Genomic DNA, 9,205 nt, shown 5'->3' on the forward strand with positions numbered 1-9,205 from the left:
TGCCGCTAGCAGGGGCGGTGCGCATGAAGATAAGAGAAAAAATGAATGCCTGGAAAACATTCAAAAATTATCAAATAGCCGACAATTTAACCAAACATAAAACCAAACGAAATGAAGTTAGATCTGCCACGCGATCGGAGGCACTCACACGAGGCAATGGACAATCATGAAAATGTCGACGTGATATACTTGGACTTCAAAAAAGCCTTCGATTCGGTACCGCACAAAAGACTAATCGGAGTTCTTAGACAGTATGGAGTAACTGGAAGAACCTTGAACTGGATAACAGACTTTCTTTCGGGACGACAACAGAGAGTGGTAATCAACGATTCAAGATCCTCATGGCAGCCAGTAAATAGTGGGTTACCCCAGGGTTCAGTACTCGATCCAGTTTTGTTTTTGATATACATCAACACAATGCCGGACGAAATAGCGTCAAAAATATACATACTTGCTGACGATGCGAAATTATACCGTCAAATTGAAGACAAATTGGATGTAACACGCATACATGAAGATTTACAATCACTAGAAACTTGGTCAGGCCAAAGTCTTTTGTCCTTTTATATCGACAATTGTGTTCACATGACAATAGGAAACAAGAAACTGGATATGGAGAGGATTTATAAAATCAATGGCGAAAACATTAAAGAAGTGCAACTCGAAAAATACTTGGGTATCTGGCTTGACAACAAACTGACATTCGAAACACCCATCACTAAAAAAGCCAATAAGGCAAACGGCATGATAGTAGTAATTAAAAAAAGCTTCACTAAAGTCACGAAACAAGTATTTTTAAACATCTACAAATGCTTGATACGGCAACACCTTGAATTTGCGAACTTAATATGGCACCCAAGACCGATCAAGCATCAAAAGATCTTGGAAAACGTACAAAGAAGAGCGACGCATCTGGTTAGATGTATGAAAATTCTATCCTATTACGAACGCCTCAAAGAACTGAATCTATCATTGCTGGAATACAGAAGGAAAAGAGGGACAATGATAGAAATGTATAAAATCTGCCATGGTTTGTATGATAGGACGGCCATTGCGAGACTATTCGAAGGAATGATAGGGATTCTACAGGTAACGCATGTAAAATGGTAGTACGTAAAGCAAATCTAGAAATGCGAAAAAATTTCTTCACGATAAAGGCACCTCTCGACTGGATAATCTGCCACAGGAAACAGTGCAAAGCAAGAATATCGACGAATTCAAGTGGGAACTGGACAAACATTGGAAAGCGATTGGAATTGACATGTACGAATTCGAACAGAGATAGGAAAAAAACATTTGAAATGACCACAAGGGGCACTGCCTAATGGTCATAAGAACTTGACTTGACTTGACTTGACTTGACTTGACTTGTAAGCTACCTTACACTCGCAGTTGCAGCAATCGTTTTGAGTTTTTCTTTCTATACCCATTCAAAATACGGTTTTACATCTGAGAACTCCCACGGAGGCATATGGCAATTTTGTAACACAACTGGAAACGATACGGAAACTGCAAAGATGTGGACGGTTAGTCTACTATTTTATTCAATAAATTTTTAGACAAGTGTTCATTTAAATTGTTCAACTTTTTGTTAGTCTACAATTTTTTTAAGAGCGAAGTAGAACACTAGCAAATAAATTGGTTTAAATACTTTTAAGTCAATAAAAAATTATTAAAATACAAAAGATTTGCTTTAACTAGCATTATCAGGTATCTACAACTAAAAGTCAAAGTATTCACAGTCAAAAAGAATTTTACAATCAAAATGATTAATGTTGAAGTGTATGAGTATCTAAGAATATTAAACAATTATTAAAACAATTTTTTTAAACCAATTTTCTCACCTTTATGAAATCATTTCTCAGGATAAACTAATAAATTTAGTCATTTTGCATGTTTCAAATTGAAAATAAAATTCGAATCCATCTCACATACCTAATGTCAGACTAATATTTTAGTATGACCTAACGGCTCCTGTTCTCATCGCGCGTGTTCAGTTGTGGCTTGCGTTAACTTATATGGAGGGCCTCCGATGTTAATAATTTCTCAGCCTCATTGCTTTTGTCAATTACTCGCCAATCAAATGCCTTAGATTGTCCATACTTAAGAAAAAATGTCAGTTTGTCAATTTCCTCGCGACTGGGTTCAGCTTTTGCTTTCTGTGAAATTTTTTCACAATTTTTGATGTCCAGGATTACAGATTCAGGGTTTTTTGTCCAAAGTTCCTCATTAGTTTTTAACGCTTCGTCAAAATTGTTCCTTTTCCCGGTTCCTTCCTCAATGCTTTTTTTTCCTGCGTGTTGTTCCTTCCTCAAATACAGTCTCAGTTTCAGTATCAGTTGGTTTTCGATACCATTTGCATGTGATCTCTCTTTGTTGGTATACTTCAAAAATTATGTCCAAAAAGCTAATTCAATTTCTTTCACTTTTTGTTTGTAAATTGTGCTGTTATAACAATTATTTCACTCTATGAAGTACTATATTTGATTCCCCTTTCACAGTACAAGTTATTTCATCTTCGTATCGTTCGAACAGTTTTTATATCTTGAGAATGCGTTAAAATTGTAAATTCAAACAAACGTTTTCGCACATTTTTGTGCATCTTCAGGTTTTAAAAATTCTAAACCATCTGTACAAAATGATCAAAGATCATAAAAAGTGTCATACACATCATTAGTCCAAAATTTTAAAAATTCAACCAATCAAAACTTTAGAAATTTTACTGAAATTATGTAACAACTATTATGTAACAATTTTAAACATTTTGTCACAAATTTCTTTTGAGTTTTCACCTTTTTTGTTTTTACAATTTCATTTTGTCGCTAATTTTCATGCTAACATGTAAGTTATTTCAAAAAGTTATTGTTTTAGCAAGAATTTTTCGATTCTGGAACTATAGCCTTAGTGTCAGCTCCCTACTTCTAAACACGTCGCGCGTGTTAATTGCCGGTCTTTCGTTCCTAATGTGCAGCGCCTCTAGTGTGAGTAATTTGATGCTGCTGGCCGCCTGGTCGATTATTTTCCCTTTAAACTCAGACTTACCACTCTCACTACCACACTGCCTTATATGCTGTCCAACTTGGGTAACCTCTTTTCGGTGTTCCTCAATCCTTGTGGTGAGATGTCGGACCGTCTGGCCAACATAGATGGATTTGCACCCACAACATTCAAGTCTGTACACCACTTCTTTGGAGAAGGAGGATTTTAGAGAGGGCATACAAGTTTTTATTTTCCTCGTCGTGAAAATTATCAGCGCATTGGTGATAACGCGCACTTTTTTTGCTAATGTCTGACTGTGATTCCCCCTATATTGGACCATCAAGATGGGTGGTGAATCACTGCTATAATCACAGGGCTTCTTTTTATCAGCCAAGTTCTTTTTCTTTTTGCCCTCCATGGTGATCTTTTCAAGGGCACGGGATGCAACCAGCGACGACCAATTTTCTGGATATTGGTTATCCAACCACTGCTCACGGTTGATTTTCATAACTTTAACAGTATCAGTTTCAGTATCAGTTGATTTTCGATACCACTTGTATGTGATCTCTCTTTGTTGGTATGCTTCAAAAATTATGTCCAAAAAGCTAATTCAGTTTCTTTCATTTTTTGTTTGTAAATTGTTATGTTGTACACAATTAATTCACTCTATGAAGTTTTATATTTGATTCCCCTTTCACAGTACAAGTTATTTCGTCTTCGTATTGTTCGAACAGTTTTTATATTTTGAATGTGCGTTAAAATTGTAAATTCAAACAAACGTTTTCGCACATTTTTGTGCATCTTCAGGTTTTAAAAAATCTAAACTATCTGTACAAAATGATCAAAGATCATAAAAAGTGTCATACACATCATTTTTCCAAAATTTTAAAAAATCAACCAATCAAAACTTTACAAATTTTACTGAAATTATGTAACAACTATTATGTAACAATTTTAAACATTTTGTCACAAATTTCTGAGAGTTTTCACCTTTTCTGTTTTTACAACTTAATTTTGTCGCTAATTTTCATGCTAACATGTAAGTTTTTTCAAAAATTTATTGTTTTAGCCAGAATTTTTCAATTCTGGAACTATAGCGTTAGTGTCAGCTCCCTACTTCTAAACTCGTCGCGCATGTTAATTGCCAGTCTTTCGTTCCTAATGTGCAGCGCCTCTAGTGTGAGTAATTTGATGCTGCTGGACGCCTGGTCGATTATTTTCCCTTTAAACTCAGACTTACCACTCTCACTACCACACTACCTTATATGCTGTCCAACTTGGGTAACCTCTTTTCGGTGTTCCTCAATCCTTGTGGTGAGATGTCGGACCGTCTGGCCAACATAGATGGATTTGCACCCACAACATTCAAGTCTGTACACCACTTCACTGGAAGAGGAGGATTTTAGAGAGGGCATACAAGTTTTCTTTTTCCTTGTCGTGAATATCATCAGCGCATTGGTGATAACGCGCTCTTTTTTTGCTAATGTCTGACTGTGATTCCCCCTATATTGGACCATCAAGATGGGTGGTGAATCACGGCTATAATCACAGGGCTTCTTTTTCTCAGCCAAGTTCTTTTTCTTTTTGCCCTCCCTGATGATCTTTTCAATGGCACGGGATGCAACCAGCGACGACCAACTTTCCGGATATTGGTTATCCAACCACTGCTCACGGTTGATTTTCATAACTTTATCATATTCTTCCCATGTTGATGTACTGCGGAAAACCTGGTGAACAGTTCCTTCAATCACGCTTCTCTTGTACTGAAGGGGGGCGCAGCTTCTAAAACTTAGTACCTGTGTCTGTTGGTTTTGATATTTTCCTGCTTTTGTCAATACTTATTTGTATATTCAAAAATGCCAATTTTTCGTTTGTGTTTGGTGTCTCTATTGTGAACTATAAATTTGGATGTAGTAAGTTTGCAGCCCGTAGCACTTTTTCAGGATCTCCGTGCACTGTTCTCACCATATCGTCAACGTAACGGAGAAGTTGTTTTTCTCTCTTATTGCGATGCATTTTCTACAGTACCAGACGGTTTTACTTTTATTTTGATACTCATCATCTGATATATCACCGCATTTTACGTAAAAACAGTTCAAACAGCATTCAGATTCTACACCTTTTGACCCTTGCGTGACTTTCTTATTGCACTCGGGACATATTCCGTTAAAATCTTTCTCGGGCAAAAACATTTCGGGAATATCCCTCGAAAGTGCAGTTTCGTACTGCTTCAGTCAAAGATTTGCTAAAATAACGGCAAGACATGCCCCCATTGCCAAACCATCTTTCTGAACGTACCATGTTTCCTTGCACTTGAAATGGACTTGACTAACTGCCATGTTCAATAGTCTCTTCATGGTTTTCCTATCAAATGATGGTGGTTCATCTTGCTCATACAGTTTTCTCAGAGATATGTGTATCACTTCTTTCAGTGGAACTTGTGTATACAAGCTCTTCACATCTAGAGATATCAAACTTTCATTGGGCCCAAGATTAGTGAACGCTCAATAGCTGGTGCCTTTTCTGTTGTATCAAATTTCGTAAGGCAATCTCAAATGCTTCCGATACGGGAACGTTTGTGTACAAACTATTAACGTCTAGTGAAACAATCTGTTCATTTTCATCAAGAAATAGTTTTTTGAGTTTCCAGTAAAAAAATTTTCAAAGGTTTTTCAAAAAGGTGCTCAAAAATTTGTTCAGTTTATGCTAACTACTACCAACAATTGATAGAACCAGACGGAGTGGTGTTTCTTTTTTATGTGCTTTAGTCAAGCCGTATAAACTAGCGGGCTGAGCTCCGGTAATTCTGAGTTTTGAATAATTCTTGTAATTACGAATTCTTGTTCCTTGTTCTTTCATTTCGAGTAGAGGACATTGATAACCTTTTCTGCTTTCAATTTCAAATTACTAGCACATTTTTGATTTCCGTATATTGTTAGCGATCCTAACTTCTTGATGTTTTCTGCCGGTAGTTGCCTTTTCATTACACAAAACCCTTTGATTTCATCATAAAGAACTGCAAAATTAAATTTTCTTTCAAATATTTCACCACCCTTGAAAGTACACAATCAACTGGTGTTTTTCTGATGTTCTTTGCTTCCGACAAATTTTGTATTTCAATGAATTTCAATGAACTTATCCTTAATCGGATGTTTTGGACCATATGGAAGAAACGTAACAACAAAACTTTGGCAACTGAATAACATCTAACGTTTTTATCGCAGTGTCGGTCTTATGTAGAAGTTTTCCTTGAAAATTTAACAGTTTTAGCAATTTAGCGTTCATATTGTTTTTGTTTGTTACAGTGATTGTGCTGAGTTTTTGACGTAAGCTGAGAACTACAGATGGCGGCCACTTTTTATCTTTTTTATTGATAAAATGATGTCAAATTTGCTCAACATTTTTAGTAGCTGAACCAAATTAGCTGTCGCCTTTCCCACATCATTTTCCTTTTTTTGAAAATTTAACAGAACTTGCTTAGAAAAATCATCAGTTTTTGGAACACGTAACTTGACGAAATCGGGAATTATATCATTATCCAAGTTTTATCGTGAAAAAAAACTCAACAAATTCCCTTTTTACGTTTTTCTAAATTTTTCACGTATTCCAAAGAGGTTGCCAGTCATCAGGTTTCTTTAGAAGTATGCATAACTATCTCCAAAATAGAATTGGCGCTGCAATTTGAGCCATGGTTTGAATGGTTATCAGAGCTACCAACAACTACGTCAGTAAGTAACCGATTAGATTCCCTCGCCGGGCGCATTTGCGTTGCCTTCCTCTGCTTCTTACCTAGTTTAGGTTTTCCTCTACTTTTTGTCAGCAACTCTGACAAATTGCTTCTGCTTTTTCAGACGACGTCAAGGGTAAGCAGCTCCAGTTCCTTAGCTTGGTGCAGTTCACAGCATTGCTTCACCACCCCCTTGTAATGCTACTTCCGTTTGAAGCCGACGTGTTTGAACTTGAATTAAAAGGCTGCCTGTCTCGAGAAGTCTCTGGAAGCTAATTTGAAAGTATTTCCCTCTGACAGTAGACACTTGCTTCGAATCGGTGTTGACGTTTTTTAAACTAGCTGCACAAATCGTTCAGGTTGCAAGCACGGTGATTCAAACGTTTTTTCCATATGCTGTTGCTGATATTGTCAACTACTGTATCTCTTCTATGGTTCAAAGTTCTGCTCGATTCTATCAAACAACGGACATTTTTCATTTGGTTTTTGGCGTACTGACTTAAGTTTAGTCCAGGTATCGGTAATAATGTTTTGTAAAATTTTCTTCTTAGTTTCATAGGTAATGGTGTTTAGGGTATGGAACAGGGAACTTACCGCTAGCAATTTCATTTTGTTCTACCATTTTAAAAACCATTTTTATTCTGCCTCTTGATGGGCTTTTAGTATTCATTGTAAACTACAGGAGTTGTTTGAAATAGTTGAAAGTCAAGCAAATAACTAGCATTATCAAGTAGGTACAACTAAAAGTGACACTCTACAATTAAAAATATTTTTACAACCCAAATAATAAAATTTAAAACTTATGAGTATCTAAAAAAATTACATAACTATTGAAACGATTTTTTGGAAATTTTGGTTTTTGGAGATATTTTTCACGTTTTAAAATTTGTTTGTAGGGTTAATTTTATAAGTTTAGTAACTTTTTATGTTTCAAATCGAACAAAAAAAATCGAATCAAGTTGACATGCCTAGTTTATGACTAGTTTTTATAGATGATCATCAGATTACGTTTGAGATGTGGACTTTTAGTCCAATATTTTTAAGAGACTAACCGTCCAAATCTAAATGAAAGCATCAAAATCGGAGTTGAGTATTTTATCAGAAAAATGATGCACAGAATGTGGAAACTGAACGTTTTACTAAAATTAAACAATACATGGCGGCGAAAACTGAATGCAATTATTTAGGTCTGAATCTTGATTTGAATCTTCAATTTCAATCTCGAACAAAAAGAAATAAAAAAAATGGCCCAAGGAAATAAAACGATAGATACTATTGGACAGCAACTTCCCACATTGCTTTAATTTCAAGTGATTTAGTTAACGCAGCAAATTTTAGAGCAAATTAGTAAGTTTCGTTGATGTCTTTAAAAACGCAGTTGAGCAAGGTTTCCAAACGCACAATTTTTAGATCAAAATTTAATTATTCTGCCGCACTACGGAAAAGTAAATCATCTATCGGAATTGCGAAAAAATTGATTTGATTTGTCTTAAATATATATAATTGTATCCTACTAACAAAAATCAAGTTTTTACAAATGCATTGAGATTAGAGACAGAGATTTATAGTATAAATCATTGAAAAAAGCAATATTTGATAAGCACTGTTCAACTGCATCTGCACAAAAAATTTTTTTTTTTCATGCGACGTCAGAAAAACGGGTTTCGTTGCCCAGTAAAAATATGGCGTGATTTCCGTTCTCAACTGTTGATTTAAAAAACATGTTCAATTTTGACAATCTTTTGTTCATTCTACGTTGTTTACATTTGTTTACGGAAGCTGGCGTAAAATTGACAAAAATAATGATTAAAACTTTTGAATTGTGTACCTTTAATTACTTGTTCTCACTCAAGTCAGCATGGTTTTGCCAAGAAATCTTCAGTAGTCACGTACTAAGCTAACCGAGAAAACTCACAAAGCTCTCGAGAAAAATTCATCTGGCGAGGTCATTGTTGTTTCCACAGACCTTTAGAAGCCGTTCGGAAAACAACAACATGAACAACTTCTGAAAAACCTTCGTCAAATGGGAGGATAAATTCGTAAGGGGATAATTGGCTGAAACTTTGCAACAACTTACAGGGCAAAATCAACTTTTTTGTGTAGATAACACATGTTCTAGTGTGCTGGGAGTGACTAATTGGTGTCTGACAGGGCTATCTACGAGGACTTGTTCCTTTTAGTATGTTTAAAAATGGGTAGTCGGATGTGTTATAAGTTTGCGACTCATAATTGTTTGTTCATGATCAAATTATTATCTCGATGAATAAAACACTGGTGGACAAAATTAAACGCAAATTCAGGCTTTAACTCACAAAAAATTCTAACATAAAAACCATTCTGGACAATCTCTACTTTTTACAGCGACCGACAGCAAATTATCTGAAGTACCCTCTCTGAATGTCTCAGGTTTTAATTTAAAGCACTTACCACTTTTTCCGGGTCTGGAAATGCCAGTTTCCATAAGCCGAGAGAAGTTTTCAAAACGCGTAAAAATGTAAG

At 35.7% G+C, this 9,205-nt stretch overlaps 3 protein-coding genes across 6 annotated transcripts in view; all 3 read left to right on the plus strand.

The window, feature by feature from the left end:
- The window catches only part of LOC134853411 (serine/arginine repetitive matrix protein 1-like), a 458,950-nt gene that overhangs the window by 26,574 nt on the left and 423,171 nt on the right, over nt 1-9,205 (plus strand). The gene's annotated exons all lie outside the window — the stretch shown is intronic.
- The window catches only part of LOC134853413 (Golgi-associated PDZ and coiled-coil motif-containing protein-like), a 340,830-nt gene that overhangs the window by 26,574 nt on the left and 305,051 nt on the right, over nt 1-9,205 (plus strand). The window lies entirely within an intron of this gene.
- LOC134853517 (galactosylceramide sulfotransferase-like) overlaps nt 1-9,205 on the plus strand; it is a 55,267-nt gene that overhangs the window by 413 nt on the left and 45,649 nt on the right. The gene's annotated exons all lie outside the window — the stretch shown is intronic.

The sequence above is a fragment of the Symsagittifera roscoffensis genome, chromosome 8 (assembly GCF_963678635.1).
Source record: "Symsagittifera roscoffensis chromosome 8, txSymRosc1.1, whole genome shotgun sequence".
NCBI lineage: Eukaryota > Metazoa > Xenacoelomorpha > Acoela > Convolutidae > Symsagittifera > Symsagittifera roscoffensis.